The 8,024-nt window shown below is 50.8% G+C and overlaps 1 protein-coding gene across 3 annotated transcripts in view; it reads right to left on the reverse strand.

Annotated features, from left to right (window-relative positions):
- Positions 1-7,786, reverse strand: part of LOC118236512 (disks large-associated protein 3-like) — a 57,641-nt gene extending 49,855 nt beyond the window's left edge. The window contains exon 1 of one of the 3 annotated variants that reach the window (XM_035435163.1): positions 7,551-7,786. The gene's annotated coding sequence lies outside the window, so the exon portion shown is untranslated. Of the gene's footprint in view, positions 1-7,484 lie in introns of all 3 variants that reach the window. The other 2 variants (XM_035435081.1, XM_035435001.1) reach the window with 2 other exon arrangements.
- Between the last annotated feature and the right edge of the window lie 238 nt (positions 7,787-8,024).

The raw sequence follows: 8,024 nt of genomic DNA on the forward strand, positions 1-8,024 counted from the left end.
GGCACCACCCCCAGCACCACCCCCGGCACCCCCAGCACCACCTCCAGCACCACCCCCAGCACCACCTCAGGCTGCAGCCCCAGCACCACCCCCAGCACCACCTCCAGCACCACCCCCAGCACCACCTCCAGCACCACCTCAGGCTGCAGCCCCAGCACCACCTCCAGCACCACCCCCAGCACCACTTCCAGCTGCAGCCCCAGCACCACCTCAAGCTGCACCCCCAGCCCCACCTGAAGCCCCACCCCAGCACCACCTCCAGCACGACCAGCACCACCCCCAGCACCACCTCAAGCTGCAGCCCCAGCACCACCTCCAGCACCACCTCCAGCACCACCCTCAGCACCACCTCAAGCTGCAGCCCCAGCACCACCCCCAGCACCATCTCCAGCACCACCCCCAGCACCACCCCCAGCACCACCCCCAGCACCACCTCAAGCTGCAGCCCCAGCACCACCTCCAGCACCACCTCCAGCACCACCCTCAGCACCACCTTCAGCACCATCTCCTGCTATAGCACTGGCAGCCACAGGGGAAACATCCTGTATCCTCAACAGCAAAGCAAGGAGCAAAGAGACTCATTATCCCTCTGCTAGGGCAGAAAACTGTTTAAATACCCCTCTGTCAGGGCAGAACACAGTCTAAATACCCTTCTTTCTCAGACACACACACACACGCTCAGACACACAAACACACACACATACAAATACGCGCACACATACTTACACACATACACATACACTCAGACTCACACGCACACACACACACTCATACTTACACACATACACATACACTCAGACTCAAACGCACACACACACACTCATACTTACACACACACACATACACTCAGACTCACACACACACACACTCAAATTTCTATTTTTTCTGCATTCATGCAAAGATACCAGCCCCATTTTCACCAAGAACAACTTTTTGTCTGAGCGAATGTTGCTGATTGCAGTGGAAGCACAGTCTGATGCTGACTTTTGTTCCATGTGTCCGTGACTCCTGATTTCTCTTTTTGTGCTTCTGTGATAAATACTTCTCCTCGGACACTTTGTAACTGAAGTTATTTAAGTCTCTTTTCAGTGGTGATGTAAAAACAGAGGTCAGCTTTGCCACGGTTTATTTTGCTTGCTGTGTAGAGGCTTACAGTACAGTTGGTGCGTCATCGCAAACGCCTTGCAATGGTGCCTTCAATGCCCCCGTTAATAATTCAGCAATTCTGGGAATATGGGAGTTTTATTATGAATTAAAATCCAGGCACATGCGCGTCCCACGGCGACCTCACTGTGCAAGTGCGACTTGCATGTGACTTCACTACTGTTTCCTGTCCTTTTCTCTCTCTGCAATCCCTTCTTCTCCTTGACCCATTCGTACCTGCTTTCCCCCTTTCAGTTTCCTTAGCCCCCCCCCCCCCACCCGCCCCCGCCCCCCCCGGCACTCTGTCCTCCCTCAGTACCTCACACCCAGTAGCCTTGGCAACAGATGCAGGCCTTGGATACCACACAAAAGCACGAAGCATCAGCTGCAGTAGTGGTGATGGTGGGCGGGATGGGTGGGTGGGATGGGGGGGTCCCCAAACTTTTCTCTAGCACACCACCCACCTAGGGAGGGAGGTCACCTCCTGTATCGTAATCCTCACTGCAAATCACAGCCTAGAAATACACTTAAATACAGAATCCTGGAGTATCTTTCAGAAATGTGGAAATACAGATCATGCGCTCTGTGCAGTGGAGTGTGTGATTTAGGAGTGCTGGAAAGGAAGGGGGTGTGGCATGCTCCCTCTCTGACCTCTGACCTCCGGCCCAGAACAGAGGAAGCTTTGGCAGACAGGTGAGGGTTAGGGTTAGGGTTAGGAGGAAACCAGAGGGGCGCTGGAGAAAAGGGAGAGACCGAAGAAACGTGCTGCACTGCCACAGCCGGTGTGTGGAAATGTGTCACGCACATTCCACTGGGAGACACACAGGAAACGCTGTATTAGTCAGATCCAACCACTCCTCTCCTCCTCTCCTGTCCTGCTCTGTTCTCCTCTCCTCTGCCTCTGTCCCACTGCCTCTCTTCTGTTCTCTTCTGTCCTCCTCTTCTCCTCTGCCTCTGTCCCGTTGCCTCTTTCCTCTCTTCCTCTCCTCTCCTCCCCTCCTCTCCTGTTCTCTCCTGTCCTCAACTCCTCTCCTCTTCTCTCTGCCTCTCCTCTCTTCTTTCCCCTGTTTGTCTTTCTACTGTTCTCTCCTCCCCTCCTCTCCTCCTCTCTCCTTGCCTGTCCTCCATCCATGTCTTTTCTTGCACTCAGTACAAACTCTCCTCCTCTTTTCTGATTTATCCTTCTTTCTCTGACTCTTCTCTCTTTCCTGGGGTCACACCTCTTCCTCTCTCTCTCCCCTCTCCTGGACTCTTTTCTCTCTCCCCTCTTCCTCCTCTCCCCTCTTCCTCCTCTCCTCTCTTCCTCCATTCATACCCCCACTGTAACCCCCTCCACTTTACTCTCTGCTCTCTCCAACAGTCGTCGTCCTCGCTCCCTCCATCCCTGCTCTCTGGACATCACTATCTCCATCACCAGGGATAGAGGGCGGGGCCATCCTGCTCATCGGACAGGTGGCCAATCACCAGGGAGTACTGACCTCGCAGGTGGCGGTGACTGGCGGGGTGGAAGGATGCCATTTCTCATCCAAACGGATGATCAGGACAGAGTGATAATCACATTCATAATAATCACATAGATAATAATCACATTCATAACAATCACATAGATAATAATCACATTCATAATAATCATGTTAATGATAATGCCATGCTTTGTCATGATCTCCCAGCACCGCACTGTAAAGTGGGGGTGTGTGTGTGTGTGAGTGTTAGTGAGTGTGTGTATGTGTCTGTGTGTGTGTGTGTGAGTGTGACAGACTGTAAATGCGTGTGTGTCTGTGTGTGAGAGTGTTAGTGAGTGTGTGTGTGTGTCTGAGAGTGTTAGTGAGTGTGTGTGTGAGTGTGAGAGAGTGTTAGTGCGTGTGTGTTTGTGTGTGAGAGTGATAGTGAGTGTGTGTGTGTGTGTGTGTCTGTGTGTGTGCGTGTGAGTGTGAGAGAGTGTTAGTGCATGTGTGTCTGTGTGTGAGAGTGATAGTGTGTGTGAGTGTGTGTGTGTGTGTGTGAGTGTGAGAGAGTGTTAGTGCGTGTGTGTCTGTGTGTGAGAGTGATAGTGTGTGTGAGTGTGTGTGTGTGTGTGTGTGAGTGTTAGTGAGTGTGTGTGTGTGTGTGAGAGACTGTAAATGCGTGTGTGTCTGTATGTGAGAGTGTTAGCGAGTGTGTGTGTCTGTGTGAGTGTGAGAGAGTGTTAGTGTGTGTGTGTCTGTGTGTGAGAGTGTTAGTGAGTGTGTGTGTATGTGTGTGTGTGTGTGAGAGTGTTAGTGAGTGTGTGTGTGTGTGAGTGTGAGAGAGTGTTAGTGCGTGTGTGTCTGTGTGTGAGAGTGTTAGCGAGTGTGTGTGTCTGTGTGAGTGTGAGAGAGTGTTAGTGTGTGTGTGTCTGTGTGTGAGAGTGTTAGTGAGTGTGTGTGTGTATGTGTGTGTGTGTGTGAGAGTGTTAGTGAGTGTGTGTGTGTGTGTGAGAGACTGTAAATGCGTGTGTGTCTGTATGTGAGAGTGTTAGCGAGTGTGTGTGTCTGTGTGAGTGTGAGAGAGTGTTAGTGAGTGTGTGTGTGTGAGTGTGAGAGAGTGTTAGTGCGTGTGTGTCTGTGTGTGAGAGTGATAGTGAGTGTGTGTGTGTGAGAGAGAGTGTTAGTGCGTGTGTGTGTGTGTTAGTGAGTGCGTGTGTGTGTCTGTGTGTGAGAGTGATAGTGAGTGTGTGTGTGTGTCTGTGTGTGTGTGTGTTAGTGAGTGTGTGTGTGTGTGTCTGTGTGTGAGAGTGTTAGTGAGTGTGTGTGTGCGTGTGTGTGGAGGGGGGGGTGGGGGAGGGGTTACCAGCTTATTAAAAGCTAAACGGCTCCAGCAGATTAAGGCCTAAATTAGCAGCAGGGAGTTTGATCTCCAGACAATGGATACCTGCTGTGGCAGGTGTATTACATCACTACAGCATTATATTCATTTGGGTCACACTGCCGCTGTGGCAGACCAAACACGAGAAAGACTACAAGCCCCAGAACACAGTCATGAGGAATACCATAGATATGCAGACAAAACCTGACCAGACACAAGCCCGAATCAATATTAAAACAAAAGCAGAAGTTTAACTGAAAAAGCCTGGGAATGTGAGCTGGGAACAGGGCTGGGCTGAGATCGAAGAGAAAGCTGGCTCATAACCTAGAGAAGAGGTGTGTGTGTGAGACAGCCCGCACATGTGGAGGTGTGTGTGGGTGCTTATGTGTGTGTGTGAGTGTGAGTGTGTGTGGGTGTGCGTGCTTGTGTGCGTGTCAATGTGTGAGTGTGTTTGTGTGTGTGTCTGTGTGTGTGTCTCTGTGTGTGTGTGTTTGTGCTAACGTTTTTTAGCCTCAGTGCAGTTTGCTGTAGAAAAGGCCCCATTCTCACACTCTTATCCTGAAGCAGCGGAAAGTTAAGTGTGAATCTGGCTGCTTTTGTGTTGTTGGCAACGGCATCCTTCCCTTACAGGCCCAGGGGGTGACAGCTGTGACATCACTGCAAGGAACCGGGAGGAGATCCACAAAACGGTGGAGAACATTGCCAACATCCTACAGAACAGGGGAGGCCAGGCCGATTGGAAACAGGCCGGTGTGGGTGCTGGTCTGGGTGGAAACGGGCCGGTGTGGGTGCTGGTCTGGTTGCCCGTGTGGGCCGGTGTGGGTGCTGGTCTGGTTGCCCGTGTGGGCCGGTGTGGGTGCTGGTCTCGTTGCCCGTTTCCAACCCACTGCGAGCGCTGAGCCTGTTACCGTGGCGCAGGAGATTAATAATGCACGCATGGCGACAGGCCCATTACCCCGTCTCTGCGCCCGCATGAGAAATGAAAGAAAAGTGAGTGTCATTAGAGCACAGCAGCCTCACGCCCCAAACACGCTCACACCGCTCCAAACACGCTCACACCGCTCCAAACACGCTCACACCCCCCCAAACACGCTCACACCGCTCCAAACACGCTCACACCCCCCCAAACACGCTCACACCGCTCCAAACACGCTCACACCCCCCCAAACACGCTCACACCGCTCCAAACATGCTCACACTGCCCCAAACACGCTCACACCGCCCCAAACACGCTCACACCGCTCCAAACACGCTCACACCCCCCCAAACACGCTCACACCCCCCTAAACATGCTCACACCGCCCCAAACACGCACACACCGCTCCAAACACGCTCACACCCCCCTAAACACGCTCACACCACCCCAAACACGCTCACACCCCCCTAAACACGCTCACACCCCCCCAAACACGCTCACACCGCTCCAAACACGCTCACACCGCCCCAAACACGCTCACACCGCTCCAAACACGCTCACACCGCCCCAAACACGCTCACACCCCCCTAAACACGCTCACACTGCCCCAAACACGCTCACACCACTCCAAACACGCTCACACCGCCCCAAACACGCTCATACCACGCTCAGATCCAGGACTCCCTAAATTGGTATGGTCAGAACAGAGCCTTAACAGATACCAGACCATGGGGCCCATCCATCCACTGGAACAGAGCCTTAACAGATACCAGACCGTGGGGCCCATCCATCCACAGGAACAGAGCCTTAACAGATACCAGACCATGGGGCCCATCCACACACTGGAACAGAGCCTTAACAGATACCAGACCGTGGGGCCCATCCACACACTGGGACAGAGCCTTAACAGATACCAGACCGTGGGGCCCATCCACACACTGGGACAGAGCCTTAACAGATACCAGACCATGGGGCCCATCCACACACTAGAACACAGCCTTAACAGATACCAGACCATGGGGCCCATCCACACACTGGAACACAGCCTTAACAGATACCAGACCATGGGGCCCATCCACACACTGGTACAGAGCCTTAACAGATACCAGACCATGGGGCCCATCCACACGGCTTAACAGGGTGAGCCATCCAGCAGCAACTTTGAAAATTTGAAGAATTTTTTTTTTTGATAAGCTATGAGGAGTGAGAAACTCTCTTAGTCCTTATGTCACTGTTAAAGGAATATGAGTGCACTCAAATCAGAGAAAGGGCAAAAATTTGTTCATACACACTTATGGCTGAAGAAATATTTTACCCTTTAACAAAAGGCATATAAACACATACTGTATAAACAAGATATTTGTGTATGTGTACACTAGGATGCAAGTTTTTACAGCACATTAAAAAAGTGTCAAAATATGTACATGGTGTGAGGAAACTGAATCTTGTGAACGCATCATACTTTCTGACCAAGCTTTCTGACATCATATAGCTAAACCTCCTGACATCACATCCAAGCTTTCTGGCATCATGCAGCTAAACCTCCTGACATCACATCCAAGTTTTCTGACATCATGCAGCTAGACCTCCTGACATCACATCCAAGCCTTCTGACATCATGCAGCTAAACCTCCTGACATCACATCCAAGCTTTCTGACATCATGCAGCTAAACCTCCTGACATCACATCCAAGCTTTCTGACATCATGCAGCTAAACCTCCTGACATCACATCCAAGCTTTCTGACATCATGCAGCTAAACCTCCTGGCATCACACCCAAGCTTTCTGGCATCATGCACCTAAAACTCCTGACATCACATCCAAGCTTTCTGGCACCATGCACCTAAAACTCCTGACATCACATCCAAGCTTTCTGACATCATGCAGCTAAACCTCCCAACATCACATCCAAACTTTCTTATGCCACGACTACAATCCTTTCACACAACTTTATCAGTCATTATGACATCACCAATCACACTCTCTTCACTTTCCAATCGGAATACATGGCATTAAACCACCAGTCCTTTTCTAAAAGAAATTGAAGGCAGTTGTAAACAAACAGAAAGTGGTCCTTAACAGTGTGCACACCTAACAGAGTGGTTCGGTTACATAATTGTTTTTCGTTATCATCATTTCCCAGGCCATTAAATAGATTTTGTGGACCACTAATCTTTTCACAAACAGCCTGTTCAATCATTGGCAAGTTCCTTTATCACACTTGAGTGCGTATGTTTCTGTTCTTGTTACATCATAATTAGACCAATAATTGTGTCCCCTTAAAAAAAAAAAGGAAAACATCTAGAGCAGCGCGTGACCATATAACCAACTGGAAGCGCGTGGCTTTAGTTAGTAAACTTATCGCCCGCGTGAAAAATGCCCCAGATCAGAGTCTGAGCGCGGGTCCTTTTGGCTCGGCTGAAACAATCCGCGAGCATTTACGGTGGTGAGTTCTGTCGAGCCAACAATACCTCCGTAACGGCAGTCTAATTGCTTTAAGTTGTAATTGCTCTGGGGTCTAAAGAGTGCGATGTTAAAAGCCGCAGCTCCTGCTCTGATAATCACATCTTGCCCTTATTCGACATGCAGAAAATTACTCACTTATTATCCGTAGCTTTGGTTGCTATGACTTCAAGCAGACAAGTTAAATGCGCGTCGGAGCGGTACCTCGCAGCGGGCTTATCTGTTTCCGAAGCTCGCGGGTCACGAGGCAGCTCTCCGTAAAGACAGGTATTCCTCTGTACTGTCGGCTCTATCTTCCCTCTGACTAATAAAACAAAGCTCAGCAGCGCGAGGATTGTTCTCCTTAAGGACCCGGTTTCTCTCTTTCTTGCGGTCTGTGTGTGCTCGCGCTTGCACTGCACACCGAATCCACCCCCCTCTCCACCCCTACACACACACTCACTCGCGCACGCACACACACACCTCCCCCTCCCACCCCGAGCAGCGCTCGCGTTCTATTGGTCCGCGTCCCTCTCCAGGCACCATTGGAGTCAAAGGAGAGGCTAAAGCGAAGCGCGCTTTGAGCGAACGCCCCGTTTAGCTAATCAATTTATACACTGAGGCGCATCTCAGTGACGTTTAATTGTTATGCCTTTCATTGTCTCAAAATAGGCATATATAGAGGCGTTCAATTATAGC

This window comes from Anguilla anguilla, chromosome 1, assembly GCF_013347855.1.
Source record: "Anguilla anguilla isolate fAngAng1 chromosome 1, fAngAng1.pri, whole genome shotgun sequence".
Lineage (NCBI taxonomy): Eukaryota > Metazoa > Chordata > Actinopteri > Anguilliformes > Anguillidae > Anguilla > Anguilla anguilla.